The 17,164-nt window shown below is 48.5% G+C and overlaps 1 protein-coding gene across 2 annotated transcripts in view; it reads right to left on the reverse strand.

Annotated features, from left to right (window-relative positions):
- The window catches only part of peak1 (pseudopodium-enriched atypical kinase 1), a 155,836-nt gene that overhangs the window by 47,039 nt on the left and 91,633 nt on the right, over positions 1-17,164 (reverse strand). Inside the window, exon 4 of one of the 2 annotated variants that reach the window (XM_056281848.1) lies at positions 9,952-10,006. The gene's annotated coding sequence lies outside the window, so the exon portion shown is untranslated. Of the gene's footprint in view, positions 1-9,951; positions 10,088-17,164 lie in introns of those variants that run through there. The other variant, XM_056281849.1, reaches the window with a different exon arrangement.

Here is a 17,164-nt window from a genome sequence, read left to right on the forward strand (position 1 = left end):
CAAGGCGTTCCAAGAGATGAAGAATCTCATTACACAGCACCCAGGTCCAGTACTCTCATATTTCAACCCGCAGAAAGAGCTGCGACTCCAAGTGGATGCATCCAAAAGTGGCCTTGGGGCTGTCATGCTCCAAGATGGCAAACCAATTGCCTATGCGTCCAAGTCACTCAACAGCACTGAAGAAAACTACGCACAGATAGAGAAGGAGCTCTACGCTGTGGTCTTCGGCTGCAAGAGGTTCCACGAGTACATGTATGGACGAAAAGTGATTGTGGAGTCAGACCACAAGCCTCTGGAGGCAATACTAAAAAAGCCACTGGCAGCAGCACCACCCCGGCTGCAACGGATGATCCTGGCGCTCCAAAAATACGACATCCAAATCATCCACCGCCCCGGTAAGGACATACCGGTGGCCGACACACTGTCACGCAAGTCAATAGAACACCACGACAGTGACCTACAGGAAGGGATGGAGGCCCAAGTGCACACAGTCCTCAGCAACATCCCTGTGAGCGACACAAGACTCACAGAAATCAAGCAGGAAACAGCGCAAGATCCACAGCTCACCGCACTCAGACGAGCCACACTCACTGGCTGGCCAGACACAAAGAAAAACTGCCCGCTCAGCATCCAGGAATACTGGAACCACAGAGCAGAAATCTCAGAAATGGACGGTATCCTGTTCAAAGGTGAGAGAATCATTGTCCCCCAAAAGCTTCGCAAGGACATGATACAGCGCATCCATGCCAGCCACCTTGGCGTGGAAAAAAGCAAATGCCGAGCAAGAGACTTACTGTTCTGGCCTGGCATGGGGAAACAGATCGAGGATGCGGTAGCAGACTGCAGCATATGCCAAGAACGGCGCAGCGCAAATGCAAAGGAACCAATGATGTCACACGCCATACCCGAGCGGCCGTGGCAAGTGATAGGCACAGACCTATTCACATGGAACTCACAGGACTTCATAGTCACTGTGGACTACTACTCCAGATTCTTCGAGCTAGAAAGACTTTACAGCTGCACCTCATCTGCCGTCATCATGAAGCTGAAAGCAGCAATGGCTCGACACGGAATCCCCGAGACTATCATCAGCGACAACGGTCCGTGCTACAGCTCTGGTGAGTTCCGCAACTTCTCACAGACATGGGGTTTCTCACACACCACCACAAGCCCCCACTACCCACAGAGCAACGGCCTCTCCGAGAAGACTGTCCAGACGGCCAAACGCATCCTGGACAAAGCCAAAGCTGAGAACAAAGACCCCTACATGAGCTTACTGGAGTATCGCAACACACCGGTGGACAACCTGAAATCACCGGCACAGCTACTGATGAGTCGGAGGCTGCGGTCCATTCTCCCATCAACAGCAAAACACCTGCAGCCACAGATCGCCAGTCAGGAGGATGTTCACAAAAGGAGAGAGGTATGTCAACAGCGCCAGCAGGCATACTACAACCGAACAGCCAAACCTCTGCCCCACCTGCCCGCAGGCACACCAATCCGCTTCCGGCAGGAGGATGGATCCTGGAGACCTGCAACTGTGGAAAGACCAGCGAACACAGACAGGAGCTACCACATCCAAACCAAAGAAGGTCAGATCTACCAACGCAACCGTCAACACCTGCGACAAAGCAGAGTGAACACTCACACTACACACACACACACTTCACAGCAGACTGTTACCAGCGCTAACAACAACACACAAGCCCATCAGCAAGAGCATGCTGAACCTCCAGACACGAACAATCAGCGACAACCAGACACACAGCCTGGTTACACCACGAGGTCAGGTCGCACGATCAAACCAAGACAAATCCTTGACTTATGAATGTTAAAAAAGAGAATTTTACACCAACCTGTACTATACCTGCTATGTTTTGAAAAGAAATATTTACAGCGTTCACTTACCTGATGTACCTACCTGCTGTTTGCAGTTACCAGTAATGAAATGAAAAAAAAAAGATGAAATGTTATTATGGTGTCACATTTAGACAGTGAAGGAAATGTTTTACACTACTTTGTTGCAGCCCAGTTATATAAGAGTTCCACTTTCATATTCTTTCTTATTAAGATTGTATTCGCTTATAAACGTGCTCAATGTGATCTGTATCTCTGCAGAGAAAGCAGCACTTTTCAGAAAAAGGGAGATGTAATATTTGCTAGTAATATTTGATTTGCTAATGTCCCTTACGGCTTTCCGTAGCGCCACAACAAAGTCACGTGATGTACGTAACAAAGTCGGGATCCGGTCGATGAATAAACACCCAGCACGAGAGAAGTCGTCCTTGCTTCATTAATGTTATAAGTTAACATAGCCAGAGGGCACGGATCATTACACCTACCAACACGGGGATCGCCGGTTCGAATGTTACCTCCAGCTTGGTCGGGCGTCCCTGTGGCTGGGAAGCCGGATGTGGGTACGCGTCCTGGTCGCTGCACTAGCGCCTCCTCTGGTCGGTCAGGGGGGAGGAGGAACTGGGGGAAATAGCGTGATCCTCCCATGCACTATGTCCCCCTGGTGAAACTCCTCGCTGTCAGGTGAAAAGAAGCGGCTGGTGACTCCACATGTATGAGAGGAGGAGACATGTGGTAGTCTGCAGCCCTCCTGGATCAGCAGAGGGGGTGGAGCAGAGACCGGGACGGCTCAGAAGAGTGGGGTAATTGGCCGGATACAATTGAGGGGGGGGAAAGGGGGGGGTTGTTTTCATCCGATCCTGGTCACATTCCAGGAATTTGGAAGTGGATCTTCCCAAGTGTGAATCACATGAAAAATACGAAACGTGAAGGAAGATTTTACTTTTCTTTTAGCCTTCATTCAATTCGGGTGTCATTCCCCTTTCCCTCTAAAACCTCCTCCAACACAACGTTGGTGCACCAGCTCAGACGAGCGTGTTTGCAGTTGGAGACCGGGAAACACAACCTGTTGTGTGACTTTAGCTTGTCATAATTCTTTGTGGTGTTTCACATCATTAGACAAAACACCCCGCCATGAGCTGAGGCGCGTCAGGGAAAGTGGGAGAATCCTCTTAAACGATGAACGTGTCCCGGGGTTCCGTAATCCTCCACCCATCCTTCACTCCTCCACCCATCCTTCACCCCTAACACATGTGAAGAGGACACTACTCTCTCATTCTGCTGACAGGAGTGTTCTCCAACAGAGGAGCCGTCTCACTCGTGGCCCTCAGCCAAATCACAGACTGCTATTTCTGCCTCGCTGTCGTTACGTAACCTGCCTTATGTAACGATTCTAATGCGCTAATGTGCTAATGTGGGGTACGTTCATCACCACCGAACCCAGTCGTTCCAACACACGACTCTCAGGCACCGCACATATTTGTCATCAGGATGTGTTGCATAAACATGGAGGGAAGTGAAAGTCCACGGCAAGCACAACACAACACAAGACAACACAACACAACACACTGCTCCCCAAAAACTATTGATGTGAGGAATAAATAGCTGATCCTCTCTGAAGTAGTGCACACACACACACACACACACACACACACACACACACACACACACACACACACACACACACACACACACACACACACACACACACTCCTTCTGTTGCCATGGATTTCTCTCTCCTCCCAGTTTTGATTTTAGAGTCTAAAACTGAGTGAATTGTGACATGAAACCAGCATGAACTGTGATATCATCACTATGTGTGTGTATGTGTGTGTGTGTGTGTGTGTGTGTGTGTGTGTGTGTGTGCGTGCGTGCGTGTGCGTGCGTGCGTGTGTGTTGTTACAAGAAAGAAGAATGCAGGAATGCTGAAGGCTATTTTAAACCTTCTTGCAGGTGATCTGAATTCATTTTGGTTTGGTACAGCCACTCAGTTCCTGACCTAATCGACAACTCAGCTAATATTAACAGTCATTCATTCCTTCATCTCCAGCCGCTTCTCCGGGGTGGGATCGCGGTGGCAGCAAGCTAAGTAGGACACTCCAGACGTCCCTCTCCCCAGCAACCCCCTCCAGCTCCTCCTGGAGGATCTCAAGGCGTTCCCAGCCCAGACTGGACATGTAGTCCCTCCAGCGATTTCTGGGTCTACCCCGGGGTCTCCTCCCAGTTGGATGTGCCCAGTAAACCTCCAAAGGAAGGCACCCAGGAGGCATCCTGATCAGATGCCTGAACCATCTCAACTGGCTCCTTTCGATGTGAAGGAGCAGTGGCTCTACTCCGAGCTCCCTCCAGATGTCCAAGCTCCTCACCCTATCTCTAAGGCTGAGCCCAGACACCCTACGGAGGAAAACTCAATCCAGCCGCTTGTATCCACGATCCCACCCTTTCGGTCACTACCCAAAGCTCATGACCATAGGTGAGGGCTGGAACGAAGACTGACTGGTAAACTGAGAGCTTTGTCTTCTGGCTCAGCTCCTTCTTCACCACAACGGTCCGGTACAACGTCCCCATTACTGCTGATGCTGCACCAATCCACCTGTCACTCTCCCGCTCCATCCTACCCTCACTCGTGAACAAGACCCCGAGATACTTGAACTCCTTCACTTGAGGCAACAACTTATCCCCAACAGTCAATCAAATGAAAAATGATCATGTGAAAGGATGCTTGTACTGACAGTCGCGTTGAGAATCAACACAGCAGTCTAGAGTTTTCTTTGACCAGAGACTTTGTCTTCATTTGCAGATCAAGGTTCACATCACCCGGCCTCTCTTCCTCAGATATAAAACTGGATCGCTCAGAATTTGGTAAGGTGGTTTAGGTTGAGAGAGAAGAGGAAGTGTTCTCGTGAGTTAACAGTGGTTTGTCCTTGGGTTTAAATCAGGGGAAGAGACGCCATGATGGGAAAGTGGAGACAAAGTCTACCTGTGTGTACAGAAAACTGTAGACTGCCGTGTTGGTTCCAAGCAGCGACCACCAGGGCTTATAGCCACAGTCAATGAAGGAAGTGCATTAAGTTGCAGCTCCCCCACAGCCACTAGAAGGACGCCTCCAGAAACCTCTGGTCCAGTGTAAGATATTCTGTTAAGAAGATATTAAGGATTAAAAAACTGGCATGTTGGGGGTCTCTCCGCCTTGACTGACAGGTCTGTCTGCCACCGAGGTACCACCCCAGCTCTGCCTACACTCCGCCCCAGCTCCGCCTACACTCCACCCCAGCCCTGCATACACTCCATCCCAGCTCCGCCTACACTCCGCCCCAGCCCTGCATACACTCCAACCCAGCTCCGCCTACATTCCACCCCAGCCCTGCATACACTCCACCCCAGCCCCGCATACACTCCGCCCCAGCTTCACCTACACTCCGCCCCAGCCCTGCATACACTCCGCCCCAGCTTCACCTACATTCCGCCCCAGCTCCGCCTACATTCCACCCCAGCCCTGCATACACTCCACCCCACGGCCCACATTTGGATTCTCTAGCTCCAGTGACTGACAAGCTACTGAGCATAAAGTCAAACTTCAGGCTTCAAAATGCCTCTTCAGAAATCAATGGGTGGATTCACAGACGCTATGTTCATCTTTCTTATTCTGTCTATGGCACCAACATGTTGTTTCTGTCAGACGAGATGGGGAGAAGAAAACCCACAAAACGGCACAATACACACAAGAAAGCATTAAAGAGAAAATGTATGCAACTGCAAAACTTGGTGGAAACCGGTTGAAAGTGGGGAGAATGGGTTCGATGAAAGTGGGGTTTGATGATGTAATTTGCAATGCTTTATGGGAGGTCGTGAGACTGATGCATTATGGAAGAAGCAGGAGCTTGCCCTGAGTGTCTCTTCTCTGAATTCTGTCTCTCACTAAACCCCCCCATCTTTCCAATCTCTCTCTCTCTGCCCACGTACTGTCCATCTACTGTCCATCTACTGGCCTTCACCAAGCTGCCTTTGCTGCTGCCCGCTCATCTCACTACTCTACAATAATTGACAATGGCAAAGGGAACGTTCTCTAGTGCTGTGTGTGTGTGTGTGTGTGTGTGTGTGTGTGTGTGACAACACCTCCACACCATATGAAAATACATTTCTTAATGTGATTTTTGTGAGAAAGTATGTATACTTGTCTGTCTGTCAGCCTGTCAAAAGCGATGATTTGTGGGCAGCCCACAGGGAGACGGATGGAATCCCACTGAGCACAGAAATACACACACACAGGCACACATACAAACACCAACTCACACACATACACACACAACACGTCAGAACACACTCACATACTCACATGCACACATAATGATATAAATGTTGGTCTATGAGAATGCCTCAAACATGAATCACATCTGAGGTTTCAACCATCTGCTTCACCACTTGTGGCTTTTTCTCAGCGACAACAATGTCCAACAACAGACCAGCTCCCAACACATCTCACACATCACACAGACCCACAGAGCTTGACCGGGTGACGACACGGTGGAGTATGCAGGGAACTTCCACAGGGTCTGTCCTCACCTCGCTCTGAGGTTTCCTAATCCCTTTATGTTTCTTACGAAGCGAGACAAGACGTTTGGTTCTCCTCCAGGTGGTGTTCAGCACCCATCTGCTCCTGATCCACCAGCAGCAAACAAACCGTTTGTCAAGCCAGACGACATTAAACCACACACCTGCTGTGTGGTGCCGTCACCACCGAGGCACGGGCCCCGTGGGATCAGGAAGAAGATGCTCAGACCGGCACCGGGACGAGACGAGACGGGTGACAAAGGACGGCTTAACTGCCTGTCATCTAACACGTGGCCTTGTGTATTTAACTTGTTAAAAGGATAAAGAAATATACTTCATCCAGTTTAAAAAAAATGTATGGATTGTAAAGATGACACACGAGGAGACATGTCGTTGTCTCTGCTTCGTTGTGTAGTTCCACCTCTGACCACTAGGTAGCAGTTGCAAGAGTGAAACTAGCTACGACCGATTACTCTGATTAGACGCACGCTGAGCTAATTTCATTTTCTTAACTGTTGAAAAACATATTGTGGCATATCACAGTGTTTATAGTATCATAACATATCAAAATATATCGAGTCAGGACACTTGTATCGTGATGGGAACTGTATCGGTAAATCTTTACCAGTAACAGTGCTAACATTCAATTCAATTCAATTCTATTGTCATTAAAAACAATGTGCAGGCACATGTTAAACATGAAATGAGGGCTGTGGCTTCACCAGACTGCAGGACAGACACAGACAAACACAGCAAACACAGTATAAGATACACACACATGAAGACCAAAAGATAACAATAAGTTAAAAAAGAAAAAGAAAAAAAGAGCTGGAGTACAAAATATTTAAAATATCTACCGACATTCAGTGGGTGGCCAGGTTCAGGTGGGCAACAGCTTGGGGAAAGAAGCTGTTTTTGAACCTGGTAGTGCGGGCTCTGAGGCTCCTGTAGCGCCTCCCAGAGCACAGGGGGGAGAACAGCGTCTCAGTGAGAGAAGCTGCAGAGTCTCAATGAGAGGAGCAGCAGCGTCTCAATGAGAGGAGCAGCAGCGTCTCAATGAGAGCCAGCTGCTCCTCTCCACAGGTGCTCAGGTGTGGATATGAAGCTGCCTAGGAGCCTGTGTTAGACTGTGTTGGACTGTGTAGGACTGCGTTGGACTGTGTTGGACTGCGTTGGACTGTGTTAGACTGTGTTAGACTGTGTTGGACTGTGTTGGACTGCGTTGGACTGTGTTAGACTGTGTTGGACTGCGTTGGACTGTGTTGGACTGCGTTAGACTGTGTTAGACTGTGTTAGACTGTGTTGGACTGTGTTGGACTGCGTTGGACTGTGTTAGACTGTGTTGGACTGCGTTGGACTGTGTTAGACTGTGTTGGACTGCGTTGGACTGTGTTGGACTGTGTTGGACTGTGTTGGACTGCGTTGGACTGTGTTAGACTGTGTTGGACTGTGTTGGACTGTGTTGGACTGTGTTAGACCGTGTTGGACCGCGTTGGACTGTGTTAGACTGTGTTAAGACTGTGTTGGACTGTGTTAAGACTGTGTTGGACTGTGTGGACTGTGTTGGACTGTGTTGGACTGCGTTGGACTGTGTTAGACTGTGTTAGACTGTGTTGGACTGTGTTGGACTGCGTTGGACTGTGTTAGACTGTGTTGGACTGCGTTGGACTGTGTTAGACTGTGTTAAGACTGTGTTGGACTGTGTGGACTGTGCTGGACTGTGTTGGACTGTGTTGGACTGTGTTGGACTGCGTTAGACTGTGTTAGACTGTGTTGGACTGTGTTGGACTGCGTTAGACTGTGTTAGACTGCGTTGGACTGCGTTGGACTGCGTTAGACTGTGTTGGACTGTGTTGGACTGCGTTGGACTGCGTTAGACTGTGTTGGACTGCGTTGGACTGTGTTGGACCGTGTTAGACCGTGTTGGACCGCGTTGGACTGTGTTAGACTGTGCTAAGACTGTGTTGGACTGTGTTGGACTGTGTGGACTGTGCTGGACTGTGTTGGACTGTGTTAGACTGTGTTAGACTGTGTTGGACTGCGTTGGACTGTGTTAAGACTGTGTTGGACTGTGTTAAGACTGTGTTGGACTGTGTTGGACTGTGTGGACTGTGCTGGACTGTGTTGGACTGTGTTAGACTGTGTTAGACTGTGTTGGACTGTGTTGGACTGTGTTAGACTGTGTTGGACTGCGTTGGACTGTGTTAAGACTGTGTTGGACTGTGTTAAGACTGTGTTGGACTGTGTTAGACTGTGTTAGACTGTGTTGGACTGTGTTGGACTGTGTTAGACTGTGTTGGACTGCGTTGGACTGCGTTAGACTGTGTTGGACTGTGTTAGACTGTGTTAGACTGTGTTGGACTGTGTTAGACTGTGTTAGACTGTGTTGGACTGTGTGGACTGTGTTGGACTGTGCTGGACTGTGTTGGACTGTGTTGGACTGTGTGGACTGTGCTGGACTGTGTTGGACTGTGTTAGACTGTGTTAGACTGTGTTGGACTGTGTTGGACTGTGTTGGACTGGGTTGGACTGTGTTGGACTGTGTTAAGACTGTGTTGGACTGTGTTAAGACTGTGTTGGACTGTGTGGACTGTGCTGGACTGTGTTAGACTGTGTTGGACTGTGTTGGACTGCGTTGGACTGTGTTAAGACTGTGTTGGACTGTGTTAAGACTGTGTTGGACTGTGTTGGACTGTGTTAGACTGTGTTGGACTGTGTTGGACTGTGTTAGACTGTGTTGGACTGCGTTGGACTGTGTTAAGACTGTGTTGGACTGTGTTAAGACTGTGTTGGACTGTGTTAGACTGTGTTGGACTGCGTTGGACTGTGTTAAGACTGTGTTGGACTGTGTTAAGACTGTGTTGGACTGTGTTGGACTGTGCTGGACTGTGTTGGACTGTGTTAGACTGTGTTGGACTGTGTTGGACTGCGTTGGACTGCGTTGGACTGTGTTAAGACTGTGTTGGACTGTGTTAAGACTGTGTTGGACTGTGTTGGACTGTGTTGGACTGTGTTAGACTGTGTTGGACTGTGTTGGACTGTGTTAGACTGTGTTGGACTGCGTTGGACTGTGTTAGACTGTGTTGGACTGTGTTAGACTGTGTTAGACTGTGTTGGACTGTGTTAGACTGTGTTAGACTGTGTTGGACTGTGTGGACTGTGTTGGACTGTGCTGGACTGTGTTGGACTGTGTTGGACTGCTACGTTAGCCTGTCGATCATGCAGCTGTGAGCTGGTTTGTCGTTGTGGGGCTCCAGTAGGAGTGTGTTGGTGTGTTGTCACTTGTGGAACCAGCAGAACCGATGAAGGTAATGGGAACACATTATTCCCAGCCTAACACTCTAGTCCACAGAGAGAGACCGCACTCACATGGGACTCAATGAACACTTCCCTCCAGGACCAGAACAGGACCAGAAACAAGGTGATGGACAGAGAGCTGGTACAGTGAAGAGCTTGAACTTTGGACAGATGAAGAAATACGACGCATCTCTTAAATCAAGTGGGCATGCTGCTGTCAAACCACACACAGAAAATCAGTCAACTCACAGTGTGATGAATCAGGCAGCCATGGGATGGAGCAGCAGAGGAGCTGTCCTGGAACCTGGAGGGAGAGAAGAGGATCTTCTGTTATCTGGCTCTCCGTCCCACCGCACACCTCTTACAGTTCCAGCTCACTTCCACACGTATCACTGCTCCAACGATGTGTTGGACAGCAGATCAGGTTCAGCAGTAGGAAACTCTGTATATCTGTGTGAACACACACTCACACACACACACACACACACACACAAACACACACAAACACACACGCACGCACGCACGCACGCACACACACAAAATCATAGAAAATAGAGCAACTATAAAATATAAACGTGTCAATCATTCACAGATTCTGGTCAACAACCTCAACTACTCTACAGCGCCCCCTATGGCCCAACAACAGGGATGACACCTCAGGAACAATTCTGACACAACAGTGGTGTGGCAGTGAACATGTTCACTGTAAAAGCTGTCAGCATGGAGTGCATAGAACAGTCACCAGCTGAAGACTCAGGTGAGCTAACATGCTAACATGCTACCTAGCTGTAACACTCCGTCTCAACACCAGAACAGTCACCGGCTCAAGACTCAGGTGAGCTAACATGCTAACATGCTACCTAGCTGTAACACTCTGTCTCAACACCAGAACAGTCACCAGCTGAAGACTCAGGTGAGCTAACATGCTAACATGCTACCTAGCTGAAACACTCCGTCTCAACACCAGAACAGTCACCGGCTGAAGACTCAGGTGAGCTAACATGCTAACATGCTACCTAGCTGTAACACTGTCTCAACACCAGAACAGTCACCAGCTGAAGACTCAGGTGAGCTAACATGCTAACATGCTACCTAGCTGTAACACTCCGTCTCAACACCAGAACAGTCACCGGCTGAAGACTCAGGTGAGCTAACATGCTAACATGCTACCTAGCTGTAACACTCTGTCTCAACACCAGAACAGTCACTAGCTGAAGACTCAGGTGAGCTAACATGCTAACTAGCGGCAACGCTCCGTCTCAATACCAGAACAGTCACCAGCTGAAGACTCAGGTGAGCTAAGATGCTAAGACGCTAACTAGCGGCAACGCCCCGTCTCAACACCAGAAAAGTCACCAGCTGAAGACTGAGGTGAGCTAAGATGCTAACATGCTAACTAGCAGCAACGCCCCGTCCCAACACCAGAACAGTCATCAGCTGAAGACTCAGATGAGCTAAGATGCTAAGATGCTAACTAGCGGCAACGCCCCGTCTCAACACCAGAACAGTCATCAGCTGAAGACTCAGATGAGCTAAGATGCTAACTAGCGGCAACGCCCTGTCCCAACACCAGAACAGTCATCAGCTGAAGACTCAGATGAGCTAAGATGCTAAGATGCTAACTAGCGGCAACGCCCCGTCTCAACACCAGAACAGTCACCAGCTGAAGACTCAGATGAGCTAAGATGCTAAGATGCTAACTAGCGGCGACGCCCCGTCTCAACACCAGAACAGTCACCAGCTGAAGACTCAGATGAGCTAAGATGCTAAGATGCTAACTAGCGGCGACGCCCTGTCCCAACACCAGAACAGTCATCAGCTGAAGACTCAGATGAGCTAAGATGCTAAGATGCTAACTAGCGGCAACGCCCCGTCTCAACACCAGAACAGTCACCAGCTGAAGACTCAGATGAGCTAAGATGCTAAGATGCTAACTAGCGGCAACGCCCCGTCTCAACACCAGAACAGTCACCAGCTGAAGACTCAGATGAGGTAAGATGCTAAGATGCTAACTAGCGGCGACGCCCTGTCCCAACACCAGAACAGTCATCAGCTGAAGACTCAGATGAGCTAAGATGCTAACATGCTAACTAGAGGCAACGCCCCGTCCCAACACCAGAACAGTCATCAGCTGAAGACTCAGGTGAGCTAAGATGCTAAGATGCTAACTAGCGGCAACGCTCCGTCCCAACACCAGAACAGCTTCACGTAGAGATGTTGTTGAGCCTCAAGCAATGTAGAGCGAATAATGATAAATAATCACCTGCTGTTCCCTGCCCAGACAGCATCCGGATGTGGGCCACTTCAGGCAGTGATGCGGCACTGGTGGTCTTCTTCTGACCCTGACAAAATGGATGTGAGCCTGAAATGGCCCACATGTATAAGCAAATATGGCCCAAATATGCGAATCAGATGTGGGCCTTTGGGACGGGTCTGGACCACAGCAATTTTGCTATTTGGGTTATGATCCATTTGCTAATGTCGTTTAATAAAAGGTAGGTCACCAAAGCATATTTACTCTGTTAGACAATGCCCTGTTACACACACACACACACACACACACACACACACACACACACACACACACACACACACACACACACACACCTGGAATCCACATCACTACAGGAAGTGTGAGTGTCTTTATATCCAGCAGTGTGAATCTTGTGCTACCTGGACGGAACTTCATGGTCAGGTTCTTTAATGCTCAGAGTGCTGCTACTGAAGCCCTGCTGCACCATGACGGTGTCTACAACATGGACACCACATGTGTAACAGCTCACTGTGCTGCTACTGAAGCCCTGCTGCACCATGACGGTGTCTACAACATGGACACCACATGTGTAACAGCTCCTACTGAAGCCCTGCTGCACCATGACGGTGTCTACAACATGGACACCACATGTGTAACAGCTCACTGTGCTCCTACTGAAGCCCTGCTGCACCATGACGGTGTCTACAACATGGACACCACATGTGTAACAGCTCACTGTGCTCCTACTGAAGCCCTGCTGCACCATGACGGTGTCTACAACATGGACACCACATGTGTAACAGCTCACTGTGCTCCTACTGAAGCCCTGCTGCACCATGACGGTGTCTACAACATGGACACCTCATGTGCAGAAGCAGTGATGAGCACAGCTGCTCTCCGACCCAGAGAACAACAGCTGCTCCAGGTGGTTTTCCTGCGACTGCTGAATTCCTTCTTATCTGTTATTTCTGGTGTTGTCTGCCTCACCCGACTCCGTGTCTGCTGCCGCCACGGCTTAATAACAGCCGAGGGCCTTGACTGGCGCGCTGGATGGTAAACAAGCTTTAATTTGACCATGTCCCCCAGATAACAGGGTGTAGCAGGAACCTCCCGTCCTTTACTGCTCCCTGCTATCTGGAAGACCTCCGACACAGTCAGAGATCCCCGAGAACACTGATCACCACCACAGCCTTTCACACCCGCAAGAGTGGGGTAACTACCCAGATACAACTGGGGGGGGAAGGGGAAATCCCCCCCCCCAAAAATCCTGCCCTATATATATATACATACACACACACACACACACACACACACACACACACATATATATATATATATACACACACACACACCTGTACATATTAGTACTTGAATAGAAACCTGTACATATTACTACTTGAATAGAAACCTGTACATATTACTACTTAAATAGAAACCTGTACATATTACTACTTGAATAGAAACATGTACATATTACTACTTAAATAGATATCTGTACATACTACTACTTGAATAGAAATCTGTACATATTACTACTTGTACATTGTCTCTGAATACACACACCCTGTCACCGAAAACACACACCCTGTCTCTGAAAACACACACCCTGTCTCTGAAAACACACACCCTGTCTCTGAGTACACACTGTCTCTGAATACACACACCCTGTGTCTGAATACACACACCCTGTCTCTGAATACACACACCCTGTCTCTGAATACACACACCCTGTCTCTGAACACACACACCCTGTCTCTGAATACACACACCCTGTCTCTGAATACACACACCCTGTCTCTGAGTACACACACCCTGTCTCTGAATACACACACCCTGTCTCTGAGTACACACACCCTGTCTCTGAGTACACACACCCTGTCTCTGAAACACACACCGTCTCTGAGTACACACACCCTGTCTCAGAAAACAAGTCCTGGCTGGGTGTGAAGACATTAGTCCTCGCTCTGAACTGCTTTTGTTGAATTCCAGAAATCACGTCTTCTCACAGTTTTATGTATTAGTGTCATTTTATGTGTAGCAAAACATGAACATATGTTCATATGTTGCGTTAATACTGCACAGTTAAATCAAGCTGTACAACTACCTTCTTACTTTTTATTTTATGATATATCTTCTTTTTTATTTCACTATAGTGTCTGTGAATGTTCTCATTCATCCAGGTCGTCATGGTTATCCAAAGGAGTTGAATCAAGTGCAACTGGACTTGGTTTATATCCGTGAAGACGTTTCGCCACTAGCTTGGTCTAGTCAGAAAGGCACGAACTGAGGAAGCTCTTGGATGAGAGGCGAAACGTCTTCACGGATATATACCAAGTCCAGTTGCACTTGATTCAACTCCTTTGGATAACCATGACCTGGATGAATGAGAACATTCACAGACATGTTGCGGAACAATTTGGGTCTGACACCCTTAAAAGGGTGAGGGAATATGAAAGGATGGCTCGGAAGATTGCAGACTACAGAAACCACTTGCGATTCAATCTGAGATGCAGACAACACAGGCTCATACCCACTAGCCTGCGCCTGTGTACCACAATGAAAGGACATAGAGCAGACAGAATCATAGAGAAGGCACAGAATCAACTCCTGATGAAAGAGTGAGACAGGTCCGTTTCACTATTGAAGGACTGAAGGAGAACTCTGACCAACTACTCCAGCAAATAACATCCCACTTGCCTGGTGCAGTCTTAGATAGAATCACTGATTTCACCAAGAAAGCCCAACTATCTCAACACCACAAAACCAAAGAAAGGCAGACAAGGAAGTTTCAAAACTTACAGCGATGAACCAACAACACTAGCCATGCAGAAATACTTACCTGGAGACAAAAGACAGAACATCCCACACAAAACAGAACGCAGAACAGATGGATCAAGAATCTGTCGGACAAGGTACTTTCACAATCAGAGAAGGAGGTCTTAGCCAAAGGACTGAACTTCGCCATGACACCCAAACAACTACCTATAGTTGACCTCATCACATCCACAGAATCAGCCATAAGGAAAAACAAGCTAACGGAAACCGAGACGGAACAGCTCAGGTTAAAGGTATCAGCAGCTCTGTCCAATGCGAAACTCCCTCCTTCCAACCTAACCATGGAGGAAAGGAAAGCCATGACAGCCCTGAGCAAGGACGAAAACATCACTATCCTTCCAGCAGATAAGGGGAGATGCACGGTTATCCTCAACACCACAGACTACCATGCCAAGATCACGTCATTACTCAGCGACACCGACACCTATGAACCTCTGAGACGCGATCCTACTAGTGGTTACAAGAGGAGAATAATAGAGTACCTACAGAAACTACAGAAAGGAGGAACCATTGATCGGATACAATACCACCGTCTCTACCATCAAGATAACATTCCATGCATATATGGACTCCCTATGATCCATAAAGATGGAACCCCCCTCAGGCCCATCGTCAGCAGCATAAACTCAGTCACGTACAACATTGCCAAACATATAGCCAACATCTTGACCCCTTTCGTGGGCGAAACACCTCACCATATCCAAAACTCCATTGACTTCGTGGACAAGGTCCAAGGTGTAAAACTGGAACCGGATGAAACCATGGTATCCTACGACGTGACCTCGATATTCACCTGCATCCCAACCATGGAGGCTTTGGAAACTGTGAGGCAACGTTTGCTACGGGACGACACCCTCCACAATAGGATCAACCTCAGCCCAGACCAGATTTGCCAACTACTGGACCTTTGCCTGAACACTACGTATTTCCAATTCAGGGGCCAGTTTTACAGACAGAAACACGGCTGTGCAATGGGCTCACCAGTATCACCCATTGTGGCCAACTTATATATGGAAGAGGTAGAACACAGGGCCCTGAACTCCTTCAGAGGAACACCTCCGAGCCACTGGTTCAGATATGTGAACGACACATGGGTCAAAATCCAAACACAAGAGGTGCAAGCATTTACCAAACACATCAACTCAGTGGACAAGAACATTAAGTTCACAAGGGAAGATGTAAAGAACAACAGTTTGCCCTTCTTGGACTGGGACGTCCACATTGGGGAAGACAGGAGCCTCCACATTGGGGTTTACAGGAAACCTACACACACAGACCAATATCTACTTTTCGACTCACACCACCCGCTGGAACACAAACTGAGCGTCATCAGAACTCTGCAACACAGAGCTGACAATGTGCCCAGCAGCACTCAGGCCCAACAAGAAGAACACAAACACCTGAGGGAAGCTTTAAAAACCTGTGGCTACCCCAGTTGGACCTTTGTGAAGACTGCAACACGGTCCAAAAAGACCAACCAGGTGAGCGACGAGGAGAAAAGGAACAGAAGGAATAGCACAGTCATCCCGTATGTTTCTGGGGTCTCAGAGAAACTCAGGAGAATTTTCAACAAACACCACATCCCGGTATACTTCAAACCCAGCAACACACTCCGACAAAGACTGGTTCATCCCAAAGACCGTGTACCACACACCCGGAAAAGCAATCTGGTGTATGCTGTACAATGCAATGAGGATTGCACTGACCTATACATAGGAGAAACCAAACAATCACTACACAAACGGATGGTCCAACACAGAAGGCCAAACTCCTCAGGACAAGACTCAGCAGTCTATCTACACCTAAAGGAGAAGACACACTCCTTCCAGGACAGCAAGGTACACATTTTGGACAGAGAAGATAGATGGTTTGAAAGAGGGGTGAAGGAGGCCATCTATGTGAAACTGGAAAAACCCTCCCTCAACAGAGGAGGAGGTCTGCGACACCACCTATCGCCCACTTACAATGCCGTCCTTTCATCTCTACCCAGAAGACTCAAGAAGCCTAGCCTCCAGGAACAACAGTCGCTCACTAACAGCTCCAACCACTCTCATGACCACTGAACAGTGAAGTCGAAACTAACACCCCCAACCACCGTTGCTGCTAAACAAATGCAAATCAATAGCTCCCGCGACAGGCGCGGCCAAACATCGGTACACAAAAGAGCCACTCATATCTATGGCTCTGTTAGCGACGGGCGTTGGTAAACATCGGGACACAAAGAGCCATGGACATCAATAGCTCTGACAACGACTCCTAGAGGATAAATTCTGAGTCTCATCAGCAGCCAGTCAGACTAGCTTGGTCTAGTCAGAAAGGCCCGAACTGAGGAAGCCTCTTGGATGAGAGGCGAAACGTCTTCACGGATATATA

Source organism: Lampris incognitus, chromosome 6 (genome assembly GCF_029633865.1).
Source record: "Lampris incognitus isolate fLamInc1 chromosome 6, fLamInc1.hap2, whole genome shotgun sequence".
Lineage (NCBI taxonomy): Eukaryota > Metazoa > Chordata > Actinopteri > Lampriformes > Lampridae > Lampris > Lampris incognitus.